The sequence below is a fragment of the Myotis brandtii genome, unplaced genomic scaffold (assembly GCF_000412655.1).
Source record: "Myotis brandtii unplaced genomic scaffold, ASM41265v1 scaffold344, whole genome shotgun sequence".
NCBI classification, from domain to species: Eukaryota; Metazoa; Chordata; class Mammalia; order Chiroptera; family Vespertilionidae; genus Myotis; species Myotis brandtii.
Genome location: NW_005363247.1, coordinates 1,576,164 through 1,585,605, shown reverse-complemented (window position 1 = coordinate 1,585,605; position 9,442 = coordinate 1,576,164).

Here is a 9,442-nt window from a genome sequence, read left to right as displayed (position 1 = left end):
AATGCATAAACCAAAAAAACTTATTTAAACATTTTATATAATGACCCTTAGAGTCTTTTAAAGTTAAGGGAATCTATAGAGAACTTAATTTAAGACACTTCTTGAATTATTTTCAAGAAAAATAACAAGGATAAAAATTTACTAAATGGATTTATGACTTCAAATCAACAAACATTTATTGGGCTCTGCCACATGCATGGCACTATGTTAGGTAATGTTAAATTCAACAATAAATGAGATATGTCCCCCACAATTCAAGGAGCTTACGTTTCAATCATGAGATAGACTTTGGTCTCTATTCTAGGGAGATAATAGTTATACATTCTCTGCACTTTTCAAACAAAGATAAAAAGTTATAAAGTTGATTAAATCAATGCTGAATACTAGCTGAAAATAATTCACTTTTGGCTCCTATCGCACATTTTATCTCCAGTAGAAAAGATAGGAAATGATGATAAGAAGTAGGAAGCTTCTTTTTTTTTTTTTTCCAGGTAGCCAGAGATCCTGGCTGAGACAAGCTGTGCACTAAATAAGTCCTTTATGGATTTCAATACTTCTGACTATGAGGAGAGTGTGTGCAATGCTGAGGAAAAGCATGGGAATGGAGATTATGCATATTCTGGTGAATTATCAGAGAAATGATTGAATGAATTGCTATGAACTTTGAGGTTTATGATTTATAGTCTTGAATTGTTGAAACAGGTTTATGCAGCCTCTCCTTCTTACAGAAATTGTAGAGGATTGGTTTCAAAATAAAAACTGAAACAAAAACCAGATCTGTCAAAGTGGTGCTCTTCAGATAAACCTGAGTCCTTCAACTATTCTAGTAAATAGACAGTGATCTCACAGCTAGATGATAAGCTTTTGTAAATGAAACATACTTTAAGCTTTTTTTTATGAATTAAATATTCTAAGTACTGTTTGCAATGATATCATTACTTGCTAAAAGCATATAAGAAGAATAAAGAGAAATAGAATCCAAGAGTAACTTGAGCTTTCTCTAGAAACAGATTGCCTTTACAGGTTATGTCCCCTGAGTGCTATGCTCAACAAAAATGCACACACAGACACCCCAATCATACTGTTTTCTCATCCTGACTTTATGCCCTAAAATCAAACCATTGAACCATTAGAATTAAACCATTCAAGGAATAAACATTTGTTTATTCACAATGAAAGAATGGATGAATTCAAGTCAAGTTTGTGGTTTAATTTCAGTGTACTGAAACTAGAACTAAATAGTTTAAGGTTTGGTGACAGATCTAGTAAAAATTAATTTTTCTTTATCAAAGTGGTTTAGTCTGTGAACTTAAGTTAACCTTTATTATTATTTTAAATTATTTTTCTATGCTCACAAAATTACAGAGGGTGTTTGGCTATTTACACAATATAGCAGCAGTTCTCCAATGTTTTACATAAAAATCACCTGGCAATGGGTGCAGATGACCTTTCGTTAAGTTGTATAGTAAAAATTAATTTTTCTTTATCAAAGTGGTTTAGTCTGTGAACTTAAGTTAACCTTTATTATTATTTTAAATTATTTTTCTATGCTCACAAAATTACAGAGGGTGTTTGGCTATTTACACAATATAGCAGCAGTTCTCCAATGTTTTACATAAAAATCACCTGGCAATGGGTGCAGATGACCTTTCGTTAAGTTGTACACTTGAAACCTGTATGGTTTTGTGAAGCAATGTCACCCCGATAAGCTCAATTTTAAAAATCACCTGGGGAGCTTGTTAAAAACTCAGATTGCTAGGCCCCTCCCCCTATGATTCTGATTCAGTAGGTCGGGGTAAAGTTCAGAAATCTTTATTTTTCTCAGCCACCCCTTTCCATTCTGATGTTAGGTCGATCCAAGCCTTGCACTTTAATACTGCTAGAGGCCAAAATCTAAAATAGATTTAGTGAAACATTTGGAGTAAAATATAATTTTTTTCTTTCTTTCCTGCTGTCTTTCATTACTTCTCTTCACTACTCCAAACTTTCTGTACAAACTTCCATCTACCTGCTCGCTCTCAAATCCACAATTAATTAATGTGATCTTTTCCTAGCAGTGTTTGTTTTTCCCATGGAAAACATTACTTTATTCATTTTATGTTCCTCTAGTACAATTCGTTCAGCCTCATTGGTAGTCTTTATGACTAGCAGGGGTGGGCAAACTTTTTGACTCGAGGGCCACAATGGGTTCTTAAACTGGACCGGAGGGCCGGAACAAAAGCATGGATGGAGTGTTTGTGTGAACTAATATAAATTCAAAGTAAACATCATTACATAAAAGGGTACGGTCTTTTTTTTTTTTTTAGTTTTATTCATTTCAAACAGGCTGGATCCGGCCCGCGGGCCGTAGTTTGCCCACGGTTGGACTAGAGCCAGGGCATTGGAGGTTGGATTTTGCTTCCAAATGTCTTCTCTCTTAGTTTTTCTACCTTTGTAAAAAACTGATGAAGAATTAATAACCCTAATAATAAACCTGCTTTATAAAGTAAAATTTTCAAAATGATTTTGAAATGGGATGATAGTGTTACTATGATAATGGTCCTCTGGTTTGGGGGACACACCATCTTGACTCTTCTCCTCTGAGGATCTTTGTTTGCAGAGTGTAGTTGTTTGTTTCTTCTTTAGTTTAAGGATCATTTTGAAAATTAAACATTCATTGTTCACCGCACAAATATTAATTCAGTGTCAACTCCATGAGAAGCACTGTCCTAGGCCCTGGGGACACCACTGGGAGCAAAATGGAACTGGTCCTGGTCCTCATGAAATGTTCCATCTAACTTGTGGCCCGAAGCCATTGGTAGATTTATGAGATTACTTGGGTGGTTAAAGTGAATTTGGAAGTTGAAAGGATTTTAATGATACCAGGGTTGCTGAAGATTTTAAAAGCTGGAAGAGCCCTTAAAGATGATATATTTTAGTCTTCTTAAAGTTTAAAAAACTGGAATTAAGGGATAACTCCTCATTTTAAAATTGAACAAAACTGACCCATGTCCCAAAGCCACATGGCTGCTCAACATTTCATATTCTTAGTTGGACTCTGTTTTCCATTCCATTTCTATATTTTTATTTCTCATATTTTTTGTAACTGGTGGAGAGGCAACTTCCTTTGACCCAAGGCAATCCCTTACGGAGGTGCACAGTGTGAGCCAGACCAGTCAGCATACCAGACGGTTGAGGTTCTAAGCACAGTTGACCAATAGAGGTGAGTGGGACTAGTCAAACTAGTTTCACTGTTTTAATAAGATATTATTTGCTTCAAAAACTACTGATGTTTTTAAAATTTCCTTTTAACTTAATTTCTTAGATGTTGTTTATACACTGACAATTTGAACAGAGATGACTTTGCCAGCAAAGCCTCTGAAGTGTGTTCTTATAAGTACTGACTCTAGATTGTTAGATGAGCACCTATCTTCCTTTAAGAAATTAAGAGTTATTGAGCTCTTATTGTCAAAAGGTTATAAAGACTGACTAGACAATGTGTCCAAACACTGCATAGTAATAATCGTGAAAAAATGGAATCACTTGATTGAAAAAAGGGGAGAATCAGAACATTTTAATGAGAAAGCAGTACAATTTTGTGCAAACAGGGATAAGAACAATAAGAAAATATGTTAAAAAAAAGAGAATCATGATAACTGGGATTGCTAATGCTTAACTGTGTAGGGAGCTACATACACTTAGAAACAACTATAACTGCAACACAAATCTTTGAGCAGCATCACCAATGTCCTATAGTATCATACATCTAAATAGCCAGTTAGGACATTTGTCATCAGAGAATGATAGCTGCAAAACAGATGAAAATATTTAAAGGATGTTTCCCAAACTATCCCCAATAAGTCTCAGAATACCAGAGTAAGGACTAACAAAATTCATCAGCTCATTACTATCTCCAACCACCATTTTGTGCCAACAGAAAAGGATGGCTAAAAGTTAAATAACACTTGTAAATTATAACAAAACTAAATAAACTATAATGTTAAAATAGTAGCATCAAATTAAGCATGATGACAAATTTGATAAACTCTTATGGAATAAGAGTAGCATTTAGATTTATACATTTTTGAATATTGGAGCTGGATATGGTCCCAGAGGTGAATCAGTTCAACTGTGTTTGTATTTTATTGAAGACAAGGAGAAAACAGGTCCAGAGATGTTGGATGACTTATTTAAGATCATTCAGTTAGTGATAAAGGCTAGACTAGAAAGCTGATCAAAATATATCTACTGTAAGCTCCATGCTTGTCACTGTGAGCTGTTAAAAAAGCAAATGTTATCCAACCTTTCGTGTCCAAAAGGAGTTTGAAATCAAGCTTGATCTTTGTCAGGACAAACATATGTGCTCATCTCAATGTGACAATTCATACCTCTAAAATTGAGGGAAAGGCAAATGGAGTGAGCCAATTGTGAAATTATTTGTAGCCTCTTAATGCAAAAAGTTTTCTTTACAAACTTAATTCTCTCTAAACTGTGTATAGAAATAGAATTGAGTCACCTCAAAAGTGCTGGGGATTATGGAAATACTTGAAATTTTGAATGTTTAAAATTTTTTCATTCCTTATGAATTTTTGGAACACAGAATTTACCCTTAACCAGTTTCTCAAACTGGAAATTTCAACTTGGCTCTTGATCATGAAACATAGTGATTTGGAGATATATTAATACTGGTTCATGGTCAGTGAATTTTTAAACTGGGAATGTAGGAGGAGCATTCATCTGAAGATACACCTGAGGAAGGAAAAGAGATCTTTGGTTTGTGAAGGGAAAAGTCCGTAATTTTTACAAAATTCTTGCATATGAGAAAATTTTAAATGCTTTAAAAATCTGTTTTTTTGGGGGGTGGTGGTTATTTATTTATTTATTTATTTATCTATTCATTTACCAACATTTATTAAGGCCAGGTATTTTTCTAGATGCCAAGAACACAGCAGTGAACCATACAGACATAAACATCTTCTTTAAATTAGCTTATATTTTCTTTTGATACACAATGAGCAAATAAAGAAGTTAAACATATAGTATGTCAGATGGTAACAAGTGCTACGGAGTGAAAGGGATCAGGACTTTGGGGGTTGAATTGCTATTTTAAACAGTACATGAGAGAAGTCCCCACTGAGAAGATGACATTTAAGGAAAATCAAAGGAGATGAGGAGGCAAGCTGCATAGCTCTCTGGGAAAACAGCGTATCTGGAGGAAGAGTGTTCCAGGCAAAGGAAACAGCCAGGGCAAAGGTCCTGTAGTGGAAGCATGCTTAACGTGTCTGAGGAGGCCAGTGCAACAGAAGCAGATGCTTGAGGGAAGTAGAAGGGGAAAACATCAGAGGGAAAATGGAGGGTCATAGCATGTAGGGCCTTGAAAGTTAGTTGATGACTTTGGCTTTTACTCTGATCGAGAAAAAGTCATTCAAGGGTTTTGAGCTGGGTAGTGATATGGTCTGCCCTATACTTAAGAAAAGAACATGTATAGGTGCTATGTTGAGAACATCTTCTAGTTTCTGCTGCAGAGAAGGGAGACCAGTTAGAAGGCCATTACAATGAAATAAGTGGTGATGGTGGCTTGAAACAAACTAATAGCAGTTGAAGTGGTGAGAATTGGCCAGAGATATGGGTATATTCTGTGTAGAGCTGAACCATTTTGCTAAGGATTAATTGAGAGGACTGAGAAAGAGAGAGGAGCCCAGAAAATTTTTTGCCTTGGACATTGTAAGGTTGGAATTGCCATTTGCTAAATGGGAGCATGGGGAGGAGCAGTTTAGAGAGGAAGACTAGAAGTTTGGTTTTGAGCATGGTTAACTGCTTTTTCTCATATTTTGCTGAGATTTTCTCTGTGTGTGTCTATGTGAAAAATAATCTTACAGACTTAAAATAAATTAAGATCATATCAGTTTGGGCCACAACACCCATCAGAAACTTTCTTTTTTTCCCTCTAGAAATGTAGCAAAGGATTTAGTAAACATTCTTTAAAATATTTAGTATTTACACTTAAGTAGAGAGATTTGTACTTTAGGCAGATTCAGGTTTGTTTGTTTTTTTCCCCCCCCTCAGAATGTCAAGAAAAAAATTTAAATGTACAGTTGTTAATGATGAGATGGAAATAATAGAATCAGGTAAATATTAATGAGTATAATGGTGTTGATTTTTATTGTATGATTTTTGAAGCAAATCCCGGAGAGCATATATTTTCACTCATAAATACTTCTGTAAAAATGTTTACATCTGAAAAATATTTTATCCACTTACTTATCTAGCTATAGCTTTTAATTCCAATTCCAATTTCAATATACATATACTACCACATTCAAGGCCTTATCTGTCTACCAGTAGGTGAAAGAGATCCTTAAAGTAACTCAAGAGTTGCTCTAAAAAAGTGACAATAATAAAGTTAAATAAAAATTTTTCAGTGTGATTCACTATACATATTAAAATAAAACATTTCCTTTCCTCATGCCACCTTGCTGAAGTGTTTGATATGTCTAGGAATATTTGTGTACAGTTACTAAACATCTGCTTGAAATATAGCTTAGGCTATGTCTGCAAATGAACTAAATTGAGAACTTTCCTGGGCGATTAAAAATATTTCAATGTTCTATTTAAGAATGCAAGAGATTTTAAATGATCCAAAGAGAAGTTTCTAGATTTTGATATTTTCAAAATATTTAAGTGGAGTGAACTTTTAGTGATCATACAACTTTGGAACATTAACAAATTACCTGAGAAATATTTTTGCATAATTGATTGATAAATAAATATTTATCTGGCTGTCAATTGCCTCCAAATTCAATTGCACAGATTATTACCATATTTATAAAGCCTACAGTTGAAATTTATTTTAGCCAAAAATATTCCCAAAGATATTTAAAAGAGGGCATAAATTTCAGCCATTCTTAGATTCTTCAAACTGATCTTTGTGGTACACCAAGGGTTTATTTTGGAAAGAAGAACATGGGTGTACAGGTCTGGAAGTGCCCATAGGGTTAATCTAGTTCATCATGTCATCCTCAGCATTATTAAAATTTCCAGGTGCAAAACCAGTTATAATAGGCTGATTTCCAACCTCTGAACTCTGGAGAACTCTTTTAAAGGCAGAACATCCTTTTCAAAGATATTAAAAATAAGGTTTCTCCTCATTTCACTTCTGCAGAGTCCCCCATAGTGATGGATATTTTAAAAGATCTTCTCACAATACTTTAAACCCTTAAAAGATTTTAGAACTTAAACTTCAAATAATCTTCTCTTTGTCAAGGTCCTTTGGTGTTCTTCAAATAGTAGTCCTTTGTTTAAAGACTTAAACTTGTGTATTAAGTGATTAAAGTAAAAGCTCATTATTATGTTTTTCCTGTTACTTCACCTCTGATCTTTCAACTATAACCTCGGCTTTTGATCTATTTCCAAAGTATTAAAATATAACCACTATTAAGAACAAGCCTTTATAATAGCACAATTGCCAACATGGCCCTTGGCTATTTCCAATTATTCAGGCCTTGTTCTTCAGTTTTGAGACCACCTAGTACTTTTTGATACACTTCATATCAGTGGTTACCCAACTTTCTCTTTCAAGGGACTCTTTTAGCATCTGTCTTATTATATTGAACATTAACATAATTAAAATAATTAAAACTTCTATTTTTTGCAACTATGCTTATAAAAGGAAATAAGCAAAAAATGAAAAAGAAACTATGTTAAGGTAGAGGATGATAGGTGATTATTTTCCAAATATTCTTGAATATTGTTGCTATGTCAACAGTAATATATATATACTCCTACAGTGGATTAAATATACCAGGTATGTTAAAATATCTGAGTTAATAATGATATTTTAAAAGCATACTTCATTGGTCATTCTTGGGAACCAAATCATTCTGAAAACTGATCAAGAAAGGTAAAGAGTCAAAAAAGAAATATTTTAGTTTTTAAATCTCAGAAATTTAAAAATATCTTTACTTACTTTTCATCAAATATTTAGAAACTTCTCTTTCCTCCATCCTTAGCATTCCAGATTCATTTTATATCTGCCACAATTGTAATATCACCTATGCTAGGTCCCAGGGTTTTACAAGATCAATTTTGGAACATTCAGGGACTTATTAGGTAATATTTTTTACAGAAATGTACTTCAATAAAAAAAAAAATTGGTGGCGCTATTTTAAAATGAAAGAGTTAAATGATTTTCCTTAAAGGCTATGTGTTAGTTGATTAAAAGGGAGGGCCAAGTGTGGGAGAGTGAAGATTTTCCTGTTTTCTCCCCACTAGAGAGTCTGCCCACTAGACTCTCTAAAGGCCTTTTTTCAGGGAAAAGCTTCCTAGAAGCTTGGTGCCATCTCAAAAAAAAAAAAAAATCTCATTATAGCTTAAGTTTAGAACAACCCTGACACATTAAATTAGTAGCTTTGGGCGCCAAATTCCATGACTCCAGGTAATTGCTCTGATCTTTTTTACTTTTGTAGATGTGTGATATTGATACCCCCTTCTTAAGATCACATCCAAGTTATGATGAATTCCGATCCAGAACACTTCTCTGCCTTAATCCACTCATCTGCCTGTATGTCCTCCTTATTGTTCTCCTTGCTGGTTTTGGCTCTTATCTCAACAGGAATTCTATGGCAAACGTTTCCTTAACAAAAAAAGACAAGCTTCTACCCTACCTTTCTCCTGTCCCTTGACTATAAACAGTCACTGGCGTGCATGAAGCGTATTCACTTAAAATAGTCACCTTTGCAAACTTCCAGATGCAGCTACCATGTTCCTGTCTTCAAGAAGTGTTTCTCAAGCTCTCAGATGGAGACAATGGCTCCATTCTCTGACAAGTCACAGAACCTAGTTTATAACTTTACTGGAGGTCCGATGCCAGAAATAAGTGCAAGAGTAGGCCTTCCTTCCCCCAGCTACTGGCACCAGCTTCCCTCTGGCACCTGAGACCCAGGCTTTCCTCTGGCCGCCAGCAGGCACCCGGGACCTGGGCTTCCCCCACAGCCCCAGCTTCATCCGGAAGGTCGTCCGGAAGGATGTCTGGTCTAATTAGCATATTACGCTTTTATTATTATAGATTGTAGCATTTACTGTGTTCTCTACTCACATAGTCACGTAATGGTGTAGCTCTCACTGGTCATGAGCTTTTCAGAAGCAGAAACCATCTCTTCATTATTTTTTCTCCTAGCACAGTTCCTGATTTTGGTAAATACTTAATATACATCTGTTGAAAGACTAAAAGAATTGATGAACAAATGAATGAATGGTCTTGTGTACTTTTGTTGTTTCTTTGACAACTTCTTCCTGTGCTTATGGCATTGTTTATTTGTTTGTTTTTATGATTACTATGCTTTTATATTCATTAAGTGGAATGTGGTCTTTAATCTAAATAAGTAACCCTAATTCTTAATATCCCCTTAACTTCAATTTAAATAATCCATGCATTAGTAAAGCACTGTGGGAACTTCATTTTATG